We start from the raw sequence: 13,628 nt of genomic DNA on the forward strand, positions 1-13,628 counted from the left end.
TTTGTTTAAATATTTGACAGATATAATTTTTCAAGTTTACTAAAATTCGTAAAGTTAATTTCTTCTTTTGAAAGGCAATGGATGCTGAGGAAAATATTATTTTTATAAATATTTTCAGCTTCTCAAACTACACAATTAAAATATTCAATTTGTTTCACGGGTCTGTGCTAGTATTACATAAAATTAACCAAATCAAATTATTGTTCACACACGTACATAATTTAAAAAATATCAAATGTAAGTGCCCGTCTATTTTGTCTTCCTAACATTAAAAGTTGCCAGAATTGTTCAGATGGTGCATTGGTTACTAGAAGGGTGTAATGTAAGTGGTAAAATTAAAAATCTCAGATACAAAAAAGCCTCTCTCTATTGACCAGTTTACAATCTTTACATTATTTCAAATTATACTCAACTTGCCCGAGTAGGCTGAAGCTATTTTTATTGATTTCAAGTGAAAACAGAAGATCACGCGTACTATGTAGATTTAAGATAAACAGTGTAGGTTTTAACAGATTTACCGCAGTCACTTTCACTCTTTGCCAAGTTTAGTTCGTGGTTCGACCCTGGACATCGTCTGACGACATGTGCCAAGTTTAAAAATATTCGTTACATCTGAAATGCAACTGTTCGGCTTTCATGAGAATATTGTAGATAAACATGCAAGCGCTAGGTAGCACAATAACATGAATCTAAAAGGCCATTTTAGATTCATGCAAAATAATAGTTTATCTCGAAATGAAGCAATTTATTACTTAGGTAACTGTGGACACCCCTGCCATAGGTCTCCCCAAGAGGTTCGCTAAGTTTGGTGACTACAAAATCGTGAGAGACTGGTTGAGGGAAACCTTTTGACCTCTCCACCAGGACTCTCTCGGAACATCGCCTTATACCGCATTTGGAGGATGGATTAATATATCTGTCACTCTTGGACACACTAATCCCTTGATTCTTACCCACCCCTCACACCTTCTTCCTTCCCAGAATTTCCTATCCTTCCTTTTCTACAAAGACCCTCCACAGATGGAGGGATCCCCAAAGATGTGCCGTGATGGGAATTATTTTCCTCAGAGCCTTTTATTTTATCTGGAGTTAATATTAAAAAAAAGTTTAAGGCGATGCGCTACGTCGTGTAATATTTTAAATTGAGCCGCTATCAATAAGAACCCTTACGTAGATGGCGATAAGGTTTCAATTCCCGCTTAACACCATCCGCCTGTTTTGATTTATGCAAGAAAAAAACATGGCCAAAAAGTGCCTTTTATTTTATTTTGTGGATGTTCAGGCATAAATATTTAATTTTTTTTCGATCATTTCATAAATAACTTAATTTGCCACATTATACAATAAAATCATAACAGAAAATGGGTTCGTAAGTTGGAGATTTTGAACTTTAAAGTAGTTTTCTTAGGCCTTTACATTATTTTTTTGTGAGCTTATAAAAAGACTTATCTAAAAAATACTAGATTATTTCAAAGGCCAAGATGTATTCTACTCGCAGTATTTAATTAACGCATCTGAAACATTTCTAGGCGACCTAATTTTCAAACCAAAAACACATGATTTTGCATTACTACGTATGGCATCGCCTTAACCTACAAATGTAGCGCAATTTTGTCATAAAAAACATAAATGTTATATAACTGATAAACAAACATGATTGTAGGATAAATGTTGAAGCTAAACCCACAGGTGTGTAATGCAACTACATAGTAGTCCCGGATATAGGTCGATTATCGATCATCGTTCTAGTATGTTATAATAATAAGATTTCTTTCTAAACTAACCGTTCACTGTGTAGGTGAATATTGAAGCCAAACGTCTAATAAATGTCAGTGCTAGAGAACAAACAAAAATCACGAATTTCAATCGTTCATTATTTACATAAACATACAGTACCTTGAAGTTAAACTTGTAATTATTATAAGGATATCGAAATATAGGGTTTTCCAATAAGAGGTGTTATTTTGAATAGCCCGCTATTTCGGTAGATGTTACTTTTGAAGCTGTTGTTTTTTTACATTTGACAAGTAGAAACTACTCCATTAATAAAAATGGAACGATACACGCTTCAACAACGCATTAAAATTATTAAAATCCACTATTATTAATTATTAGAATTCCATCGAAAAATCAGCTTGAGTGATGAGGCCCATTTCCACCTCGGTGGCTTCGTCAACAAGTAAAATTGTCGCATCTGGGGCTCGGAAAACCCAAGAGTTATTGTTGAAAAGCCTCTCTATCCTCAACGTGTGACGGTTTGGTGCGGTTTATGGTCCGGAGGAGTTATTCGACCTTACTTTTTCGAAAATGAGGCTGGAGCAATAGTTACGGTGAATGGATCGCTATCGAGAGATGATTAATGATTTTTTTATGGCCGGAATTGGATGGTATTGATCTGGACAACGTTTACTTTCGACAAGACGGCGCTACGTGCCACACAAGCAACGAAACCATTGATCTTTTGCGATTGAATATCAAAATAACCCCTCTTATTGGAAAGCCCTGTATAACCGTTCAATAATTAGGTGAATACTGAAGCTAAAAGTACAAGTGCTAAAAAAATAACACGACGTCTCTGGTGTTTATTATTACTGAATATTTAAGCTAAATATACAAACAGCTGTTACACATAACATAACAATAAAAGCTGTCGAGAACATTTAAATTTATGCGTAAACAGCATGATTGATAACAGTGACCTAATCCAAATAACCGCATTACAAAATAATAAAACTGATTATAAAATTAAAATTTCACTGTTGATTTCACTAACAAACCATTATGTATATAGATTTGTCTGATAATGTTGCGTGGCAATGACAAGTGTTTAGTAAATTATTTTCTTGTTTCAGTACATAAAAACAGGAGTTATGTTTATTGCATATTGTTTACACAATAATTATAAGAATGAACTTATTGTATTTTCTGATCGTGGGAAGGTTCAAAGGGTGTAACCGTATTTTTATAGGACAAACAAAGTCGTACAACTAACATGTATTTTTTTAATTAAGCTGTTAAATATGCTACATTGTGTTCGTCAATCAAGACTCTGGACTTCAGTTTTTTGGTCTGATATGCACGTTACAAAACGTGTAGGTACGTCGTATGTTGTAACTTGTAACCTCTCCTGAGGAAGAGCCTCATATTATTACATGAATGAAAAAACAGATCATACCGAAACTCTTAGCGGTAGGATCATAGTTGAAATCTTTTGTCTCCCTAATAATTCGTATTGCCGGACGCTCTCATTTTAGTTTTTTTCGGGCGTTGTTTAATTATAATTGTCGGTTGTACCCGAATCTGTTTTTTTTAATTTTTTTATATTAACTCCACACAGGAGGCCCTGAAGAAAATAATTTCCCTCAGGGCCTATGTCATCTTTGGGGATGCTGTGTGGAGGGTCTTTTTGTGGAGAGGAAGGAGTAAACATGGGTCTTGAAGAGTCCCAAGTTGTAGGAGGGAGGAAACACAGAGGCCAACAGTTCGTTCCACAGCCGAGCTGTTGAACCTTAGAACGAATCGTAGAAGCGACCCGTTCTCATGTGACAAATGTCAACCGTGTACAAATGTTTGGCGCGCGTTTGGCGTGTATCCCGACTACCCACCGGTGCCGAAGGGATCAATGACGCTAGTTCCTCAGAGCATCTTCCATTGTAATACCGATAGAACAAGGACAGCATACCTACCTGAAGCCTGTGCTCTAAAGATTGCAGTCCGTTTGTTAAGATTGGGGAATCTATCAAACGGACCGCCCGTTTCTGCACAGAGTCAAGGGTTTTTTTCAGGTATTTTGGGGCTCCGGACCAGAGATGGCTGCCAAATTCGACAATAGGGTAAGTTTGTAACATAGTAACTAAGTTTCGGGTAAAAGGGTATGGGTACGCCGCCTCATTTATTGGATAACCAACACTCCTACCATAGGTCACCCCCAAGTGGTTCGCTACATTCCGTAACTAAGCAAAGGGGGTTCATGGGGTGAGATTTGTCTAGGTCTTGACGGCGAATATGTTTACCTACTGAGTGGCGGGACAAATGTCAAGTTAAGGGAAACCTTTTGATCCCCCCAACCGGACTTTCTCTCGACCCATAGCTTTGAACCGCAGTGAGAGGGAATAATTCATAAGTCCGTCACTGCTGGACACATTGACCCCCAGAGTCCTACCCATCCCTCATACCTTTTTCCTTACTAGAACTTTTCTCCTTCTTTTCCCTAAAAACCCACCAAACAGCATCCCCAAAGAAGACATAGGCCCTTAGGGAAATTATTTTCATCGGGGCCTTCTGCGTAGAGCTAATGTAAAAAATAAATTTAAAAAACTGACCATCCCAAGCTGTATCCTCGCAGGGGTGGGCAGAGGCGATGGACCGCCAAAAAGCTCGGCCTTGACAGCATTGACACACACTCCTTGTTCCATTCACATTCATACATTGTCTATAAACACTCATCTGATACTCTGACTCTCGACTCATTGACTTGGTCCGACTCAAAAATTGAATTTACTTCATCATGCCATTGTATAAATAATTGAATTAAGGATTGAGGCGTTGTCTCAGTAACACAAAGATCCTGAGTTCGATTCCCAGTTGCGACCGTCATCTTTTTTTTCTGTGTCTTATTATGTATCATGTTTTATTTAATTTCTTCAATAATTAATTAATTTCATTAGCATTAAAAAGATTATTTTAATTTAATAAAATATTCAGTTAGCCTTATAAATACGGCTGCAACGCGTATGTATTACGTAAACGGTTCCATGATAACTCAACACAGTGACAATTCAACACACTTTTAAAAAGTGATATAAAGTCATTAGAAACGATGAAAAAAGTTTTTGTTTCATCACTTTCCATGACTTTATATAACTTTTTAAAGATGTGATGAATTATCATTGTGATGATTTATCCGGTCACCTATGTAAACATATTATTCAAAGCCAAAAGATAATATGTTAAATATTTTAAAATGCGGAACAATGCTAATCCATTCATCTGAGAAGGCACGTAAATATCTCGTTGTAATAATTTTAGGTGTTTTTTTATTACGTCAGATCTAAAATGAACTTGTTACAAGCATGCATGTAAGTATGTATGTTAGTTGATAGGTGCCGTTAGTTGTTAGTTAGTTTAATGTAGCCCACTCAATGAATGATAATGACCCAATGGAAGCACCGGGGTCTCAACTAGAACCCGGTGGGGTCAGCCCAATGTCAAGTACGCCTTACATCAGAATTCATTTACATACACTTTCACTGCGACCACTGAACAAATAATTCCTAGAAGTGTATTGTCATCGATTTGCAAAAAACAATCCTCAATTTACTTCCAATTGCACGTGATGTAAGATAAAATTGACATTACTTCGGACAATCGGATGTGCCCAAAACATACTTCTATCAGTTTATCTGATCAGTGACTGCCATTGATTCGCACGGAATATGTAGGTAAATTGTAAATAGCCCCAATACAATTTTATTTATACCTACTAGATTTTTTATTGAATATTGCATTAGCGTACCCGTAAGCCAAGGATAATGCCATAATACGGACATGTGTCTAGTTTGGTAGTCGAAAAGCATGTAAAAAAAACTTATACAAATATATTTTACGAATAAAGGAAAGAAAAAATAAATAAAAAATGTAAATTGCTGTCTACGTAATGAGCATCTTGTATTGTATATTTATGACATGTTTTACTTTAAATTTGAAAATTCCACAAATGTTATTATTAGTAGGTTGATACTATCTATTGTTTTACATACATTAAAACCATTTTTTTTTGCTAAATTATGCTTTGATAAATGTTATTTTTAGGATTTAGTAGGCGGGAATGGGTATCTATGCCCGCGCAACCATTTTTAGAATAAACAACACCTTCGCCATTCATAGGTCACCCCGAGTGGTTTAGTATGTTTGGTGACTTAACAGAAGTGCCCGGTCATGGAGTGAGGTTGAGAGTGACCCTTTGACATCTCCAGCCGAAATCTCTATCTATTGCCTTGCACCGCAGTGAGAGGTATGGATTCCTTGATAAACTGACCCCCAGAATCCTACCCACCCCTTAAGACCTTTTTTTCAAAAAGTCCTTCAACACAGCATTCCTTATGATGTCACAGAACTTGAGAGATATTATGTTCCTTGAGGACTTCCTGTGTAGAGTTAATGATTTTAATTGTAATAATATATTAAATGTAAAAAAAATACTGACGACAGATTTAAAAGAAATTCATGTTCAATTCAATTCATTCACCGATCATGAACACTGTGCTAATTGGTAAAAAAATCATCAAAAATTAATATAACTCGATTTCGATTAAGTAATAAGACACTTAAAACATCATGCAAGAGATTCGTTGTAATTTTCATGCATGTAGTAATCTTAGAGTAATAACTGTTACTTTAAGATGGTAATATAGAATACATAATGTGGTACACCTCGGGGAGGTAATACACACTAGTAATATTTTAATATAAGTGTGTTTGTTGGAAGTGACTTGCCAGGTAAGTATGTTTTGGTATCATTTCTAAATAACAAATGTAGATCCTAGGAAATAAATTGTACAGCGCCCTTGAGGTGATTTTTCACAAAAACGGCGCTCTACAAATTATCCAATTATTATTATTATTATTATTATAATGTGTAAGTGTATGCCTCAAAGGTCATTACGAAGTCAGGCATTTAGTATAATAGTATGCAAGTATGTACGAGTAATATTCTGTGCAGTTCGAAATTCGACTTCCTTATCTACTAATTTAATAATAGGCTTATGCCGACAGCGTCATTAAAAAATTCGTTATATCGTCAATGAATAGAATAGTTTAAAAAATATATATTTAAAGTAGTTAGGTGCTACCCGGCTTCGCCCGAAACATTTTACGAAGACGTTTTGTTTTATTAAACCATAAAAATTTACAGAAAAAATAATATTATGGCTAATAATATATGAAAAATTAATGTACCTTTATTTAAATGGAAATGACTTTGCAAGCTTAACGTAGAAAAGCCAGAGAACCTAAATTTCATGACCGTTCGATGTTGTTTTGTGGAAGACGCAAGCATATTTTAGAAGAAGATAATTAGTAGGTAAGAAAACCTTTTATTACTAGAATAACTAAGCTGAATAAAATTAAATGAGCAATTTTATATTTGGGTCATACATAATATTTTTTACTGTTAGTTAAAGAATAGTCCAATTTGGTGTTAAAAACGTAATAGGGTATTTTCAAAAAAAAATTACTATTTTTTTTTTTTTTTAATTTTGAATATGGATGAATTTTTATTTCATTTTAATGTTGACGAATAAATTTGCTTTAACGATTTAGATTGTGCCATTTCCGATTTGCAGCCAAAACAATAAGTACGTTTTTATTCGTGAATTCGGCGGCGTTGACGTCACTGCGGGTGACGTTTGTGACAGTATTACCAGACATTGCCATTCTAAGTCATAATGATGTCAGCTGAAACCGTTCTGGAATGTGCGTTTTTAATCGTTTTAGATCAATAATTATGAATGAAGATATAAAAATAACATATTTGTAGCACGATAATCATAATCAGAAAAATGAACATTAAATCTTCCGCTAATATTTAACTGTATTCATGGTTTGTGAAAACACTCCATTCTAAACACAAACAAAGCTAATGTTTTTATTGTAATTTGAAACGCAATCGGCCCCTTTGATTTTTCGTACGTTGTGGAAATTATGTCACTTATCAAAAGATAATTTACCTCTTCTTTACAAAGCCGACGCGAAATGCAAGAAGGCATATTTTATGGCATCAGAGGTTGCAAGAGGAGAAGGAAAAAATGAGAAATAGAATCGGCGGAGTTCTTGGAAAATAATACAAAAGAGATACCGCCGTAAATTGTGCAGATAATATAAATATGTTTTGCTGTTGTGAGGAAATAGGAAGTGCTTACAGGCACTATTGAGTTCTACTGAATATCGTATTCTTCGTGGGAATTTCGATTCGAAATACCGATACAATATAGTCGTTGTTCATGTTTAAGGCAAACAGACTGACCCATTGACGTGACTATCAAAGTATAAAATAACCATTAACAGATGAATCAATGAACAATATACAATGGCAGAGAAAGATTATTTAAAAAACAAGAGCTCATTGAATTGAAAATATCGAAAAAGAAATTATAAAAATTTTATCGGCAGTAATATCATATATTTATGTATTATATTTTCACTGGGTATCCTTGTTCCACATTATACTCAAGTATTTAATAAATGCTTGGGTAATTATTCTCTGGCCCCGAGTGGCGTACAGGTAATTTTATTCTATTGACGATAGTGCTATAAGAGTGCATCTGAAGTAACATTCAGGCGATCCACTACGTCGTGGAATATTTTAAATTGAGCCGCTATCAATAACAACCCTTACGTAGATGGCGATAAGGTTTAAATTTCCGTTTAACACAATCCGCCTGTTTTAATGTATGCAAGAAAAAAACATTACCAAAAAGTGTCTTTTATTTTATTTTGTGGATGTTCAGGCATAAATATTTAATTTTTTTTCGATCATTTTATAAATAACTTTATTTGCCACATTATACAATAAAATCATAACCGAAAATGGGTTCGTAAGTAGGAGATTTTGAACTTTAAAGTAGTTTTCATAGGCCTTATACATTATTTTTTTCTGGGCTTATAAAAAGACTTATCTAAAAAATACTCGATTATTTCAAAGTTCAAGATGTATTCTACTGGCAGTATTTAATTAAAGCATCTGAAACTAGGTGACCAACTTTTCAAACCAAAAACACATGATTTTGCATTACTACGTATGGCATCGCCTTCAGTCGTGTGTTTTTAATTTTATGTTACGTGCTTACAACTTATTAATTAACCACGCCATGATTTTCTCTGAACATATTTGTTTTGTTGCAACTCTTGAACTCAAACGAATTAGAACACGCAAACTTGTACACAAACAAACATTTCGCGATTTTCTTTTATTCCCAATAAATTTACCTACATTATGTTGTAATCTTTGTTGAGGAGCAGCGAACGCTTTTGTATACCATCTTACATGTTATTCGGCTAAACTACGTACCAAGTAGTTTTTGATGTGTTGAAATTAGCTCACTATCTTGTCGGACTTCTAATTTCCATAGCATTTGCCTGAAGTTGTTATAGTGAAGTGTTCCTGGAAGTGAAACATTATTCAATATTGATGTTTCCACGTACTGAATGTACACAAGAAGATTAACACTTCTAACGAATTTACGATTCTTTAACAAAAACTCCGTAGCTTTTTGCATTCCGGTTACAACTAGCCAAGCGCGTTACCAATACCAACGCGTCATACAAATTACATTATTTTCTATTGACTTCTCTCGAACACAAAGTGTGCAAAGTTCATAAAGTTTAAAAACGCTATTTATTTCCATGGGCGCTCGCCCGCCCAACATCAAATCAGTGAAATAATATCTCGATTAAAGACTATATTCTTCAAACACATATGCAACATCAAAAAGTACGCAACATCAAAACGTATGCAACATCAAAACGTATGCAACATCAAAACTAAAGTTATATTATTTAAATATTGCTCTTGCACAAGTTTAAATGATAATATTTGGATGATTTGTATAGCACCATTTTTGGATACTATGGTTATAATTAGTGGCGTAGCTATAGGATTCACGTGGTGGGTGGGAAGGGGAGAAGGGGTAGGGGTTGGAAAATTCATTAGAAATTGTTTTGGGATCTCTACTTGCAACAAATTATTATTTATAAACACATTGATATAGAGATGGTTCAAATAATATTGTTGTATTTTCCAGGAATGTAATCTACAAGAACTATTGTATTGTATATACGCCCTTGGTCATAATATAAAACTTATGGTCTGATTTGAAGATAATGTCACAACTTATTGCTACACAACCAACAAAAACATTCGTAGTATCATTCATATATAATATCTTCAAATCAGTCAAAGAAATCTGCTACTACAAACAAGTCAAGTTACTAATGTAACCTCAAACATCACAAACAACCTTGTGATTCTGATTGAATAAAAAAGACCAACATGTAAATCAGTCGGGATCAGATTACCCGTCGAAAACTTGTTTTAGCATTTACTTTTTTTCATTTAAAATATATATTAAGTATATAATATACCTTTTCACTTTGTCCCATTTTTCCCATTAGCCTAATTTCACGCATGTTTACTGACGCTTCACACCCAATGACGTCAGATTCCTCCCTTCCTCCTCTTTTTAACCTTTCCTTCACAAAACTATTTTTAAAACCCCGCGATTTTTACACACCCATTGACTGCCGTTTTCGCAGCCAGGGGCGGCAGAGACCGGGCAATATTATCGGTATAGACAAGTTGGAAATTAATTTTAGCTACCTACCTATGAAACGCAGCTACTATTTATTGTTTTGAGTGGATTCTGTTACTAATTATAGGAGGTATCGATAATGATGAGTGATATCCCGGAATGAGTTCTAATTTGAGGAAATTTATTATTTTCTGTAGTATATATTCATAATAGATGATCGCACATAAAATCACTCCTAAAAACGACCTAAAGGTAGGGCAAACATTTGATATGAAACACCATAAGATTATGTAGGTCACTTTATTGAACAAATATGCCAACCGGTTTTGGTGCAACTGTATGTTGACTTGAAAGCTGAAACCGTTTTCTTAAAAACAAAGTGATGCTGTCAAAATTACTACGTTTCGTTATTCAGTAATGTTCGATAATAAAGTAACTGATTTCTTAAACAACGCTTTAGAATTTATAAACCGACTGTTTAATTAAACATCGTTCAGATGCAGTATTTCTTAAGGTGAAGCTTAACGATTTTTATTTTTTTTCGAAAATTCGTTTTTTTGTATGAAGATTTCAAGGAAATCCAGGCCAAACTGAAATTTCCTGAAAATCTTCATACAAAAAATCGAATTTTCTAAAAAAAAATAAAAATCGTTTTCAGCTACAAAAATATCAGTCGCCACTGGTTGTAGCTGATTTCATAGTACGGTCCATGTGAAATCAGAAACACCATAAATATACAAACCAAAAAACTGTTTACTCTTAAATCTTTGGCAGCACGGTCAAAAACACGCTTGTTTATATTGGAGATACCTCGAGACTACTGATGATAATAAATACCCACGGAGATGGAGAAAAACGAATAAAATCCAAGGCTCACGTAAAAGCTAATTGCGCTGGGTGAAGTATTCACAATGCAAGATTAATGATCTTCAGTTAAATGTCTTATGTTTCTATAGATAAGTAATTGAAACACATTGACATATAATAGCCAGCAATGGCAATTAATTTTCTAGGCGAAGTTTATGTTTAACCACTTGGATACCGGGATGGTCGATATGGTCATCCGAGAAATTATTTATCTCTTTTTATACAAAGTCTGTCTTCCAGTAGATTGGTTCAAGTCACAGAACCATCGATATATCATTTCGATGCACTGAAAACATATTCGCTAGAAGCGTTATCCTTACCGATTTGAAAGAAAGCTGATGTCGTCATAGTAAGTAATACCTTTCGACTGCTAATAAGACGAGCCAATGAAATTGATTACTTAGCTCAAGAAAGATTTTCGATATAATATATATTTTTTTAATAAATTTCGCAGAAGTAAATAAAAGTTGAGCTGACATTGTGCATACGGACACGCCCAAGACACTCATCTATCGGTTCATCTATTCAGTGGTGCTGTAGTATTTGCCACTACTAAATTGATGTGCAAAATATAATGTGAATTTTATCAGCCTTTTTATGAAATCGAAACAGAGCAGTCGGTTGCTTTACTAAGCCAATTAAAAAAAATAATTCTTTGATGTTTCCCTCGATAAATCCATGAACAAATATCGTTATATATTATGTTCATCATAACCACACTTCAAAGCTTAAAAAAAACAACAAACAAAAGCCCATCGATGCATTTAAATTTATAAAAATACAACATGATCATTATTTGATTAAAGAGGAATATATTTTTGTATCAACATTATTATCAGTGATATTTACATGACCGCAATTAGTTGTTGGTGTAAATGCATTACGAATCGGAGAGAAGGATCCACATTTTCTTTCCGTGAGTAATACTAATGACAGTGAATACTTTACCTATGAGTTATGTAGGAGCCATGTAGGACGAATTTCGTCCAAAAATAAAAAAAAATATATACATTAGATATATCTAAATATAAAGAAAAAGTTAACTGGTTTTGATCACAACCGTGCCTTGATGACATGTCAGTATTGATGTGTTGTATTTAGTCAATGCATGTCAGCCTTGCGAAGGAAAGACTTTGTCGAAACCGAATGAAGTGTGTGAAAAATAAATTGTGTGCATAAAATAATAAATTGACAAGTTACTAAGTTTTCGCGTGCAAAATATGAAAGTAAGTATTAGTGTGTCCTCTGTCTAAAAACCCGAAGAACGCTCCGCAATGTATTGTATATTTTAGGTTCATTCGGCTCTGCCAACTATTTGATGGACAGGAAACTTTTATTTGCATGAAATTTAAAAACGGCGCCCTTTGACTAAGTAAAGCACAATTGTAAATTTACATAATAAGTAACCTACCTAATACATTGTGATTCCGAAATGCATAATAATTACTATAGTGGAATACGATGTTGTATCGAAATCCAGTTTTCCTTGTCGGCGAGATATTATTTATGGAAAGAAGTAATTCAATAGGTACCGGTTTGGTTTCTACCGCATGTTTGAATAATTAAATAAGCGAAATAACACGAATGGCGTGAATCTGAATAACCACGTGCTTAATTTATTATTTATTCTCGAGTGACAGCATTGGATAACCAACTTGGAATTATTACAAAAGTTCTAGTTTCTGATTTAAAACCTCCGAGCACTGAAGTCACAAGTTGCATGCAACGAATACTTACCCTATAATAAATAATACATTGGACAATAATGGCATTAAGATGAAATACATCGATCTTGAACAGCTTAAAATAAATAATATTATGAATGGTATAGAAACTCACCTACAAAAATAATAATCGACTCAATTAGTCCACCGGCGTTCGTAGAACTTCGTTCGTTCGTTCCTCCAGGTAGTCGAGAACAAAAAACTGCCAACCACTGTACTAAATAATTCGTCTACAGATTCTATCACTGAATAATCCTTGTTGAGACACCTCACTGTTATTTGTCTGAATTCACATCAAAGGGACCGGTGTCTGAGGGGAGAAGGGACCAGTAACGCGATCACCAAATTAACAGGTAGGTAGTATTTTTTATGCGCTCGAATAAAAAAGTACCGGGTACAGAAAGATAAAAGAAGACAACAACCGCCAGCGGCGGTCGCTCGCACCGAACTGAACTGAAAACGTGAAAACTGAAACACGAACATACGAGAAATCCCTGACTTGTTGATAGCGGCAGTTGTCTGCACGGACCGAGCGTACCGCGTGTCAAAACGGCTCGTTCAACACTAATAAACCATTTCTGCTACTTGCAACTAAAAGGGACACTCTTCGTGATATAATTTATTTCAGATTTGTCAGTCCATGGCTCATTTGTCTAGCCGTTGCTTGCAGTTTGCGCTTGCAATAGGTACGTACATAATATTATTTGCGGAATAGAGTGGCGTGATTATT

General features: G+C 34.5%; 1 protein-coding gene across 3 annotated transcripts in view; it reads right to left on the minus strand.

Annotated features, from left to right (window-relative positions):
• Window positions 1-13,337, minus strand: part of wdp (Leucine rich repeat protein windpipe) — an 85,683-nt gene extending 72,346 nt beyond the window's left edge. For 2 of the 3 annotated variants that reach the window (XM_089650207.1, XM_089650183.1), the window contains exon 1: window positions 13,014-13,337. The gene's annotated coding sequence lies outside the window, so the exon portion shown is untranslated. The remainder of the gene's footprint in view (window positions 1-13,013) is intronic. The other variant, XM_089650190.1, reaches the window with a different exon arrangement.
• Between the last annotated feature and the right edge of the window lie 291 nt (window positions 13,338-13,628).

The sequence above is a fragment of the Hesperophylax consimilis genome, chromosome 3 (genome assembly GCF_061612785.1).
Source record: "Hesperophylax consimilis isolate HC1 chromosome 3, BYU_Hcon_1.0, whole genome shotgun sequence".
In the NCBI taxonomy this organism is placed as follows: domain Eukaryota; kingdom Metazoa; phylum Arthropoda; class Insecta; order Trichoptera; family Limnephilidae; genus Hesperophylax; species Hesperophylax consimilis.